Source organism: Tupaia chinensis, unplaced genomic scaffold, assembly GCF_000334495.1.
Source record: "Tupaia chinensis unplaced genomic scaffold, TupChi_1.0 Scaffold000296_1, whole genome shotgun sequence".
NCBI lineage: Eukaryota > Metazoa > Chordata > Mammalia > Scandentia > Tupaiidae > Tupaia > Tupaia belangeri.
The window spans coordinates 1,020,714-1,021,254 of record NW_006159784.1 but is presented as its reverse complement, the minus strand read 5'-3'; the positions used below and the strand labels follow the sequence as shown (position 1 = coordinate 1,021,254).

At 48.4% G+C, this 541-nt stretch overlaps 1 pseudogene; it reads right to left on the bottom strand.

Moving 5' to 3' along the window:
• Positions 1-371: 371 nt before the first annotated feature.
• LOC102474094 (zinc finger CCHC domain-containing protein 9 pseudogene) overlaps positions 372-541 on the bottom strand; it is a 4,911-nt pseudogene continuing 4,741 nt past the window's right edge.

Genomic DNA, 541 nt, shown 5'->3' with positions numbered 1-541 from the left:
TTCACAACTTCCCATGAGGTACATTTTTTCCTGCACACACTTCTCTACTGAGGTGAATTCTAACCGCTTCTTGTTTTCCGGAGAGGCCATAGCTATTGGACTTTAAAGGTCAGAAAGATTTTCACTTTCTGCACTTCCCCACAGACAGGCTTGCAATCCCTGTGAAACCTCCTATATCCATTTGGACCTCTGGGCTTGGCTTCCTGCAGGCTTCTGGGCCTGCCTCTCTGACATGACTTTCTCACGTTTCTCCTGGAAGGCTCCCTGGGTCTCAGCCCTGAAAGCCTCATAGCTATTGGACTTTAAAGGTCAGAAAGATTTTCACTTTCTGCACTTCCCCACAGACAGGCTTGCAATCCCTGTGAAACCTCCTATATCCATTTGGACCTCTGGGCTTGGCTTCCTGCAGGCTTCTGGGCCTGCCTCTCTGACATGACTTTCTCACGTTTCTCCTGGAAGGCTCCCTGGGTCTCAGCCCTGAAAGCCTGACTTTGATGACTTTGATCTCTGATCAGCTTCTAGAGGTTCAGTTAGAATAAAA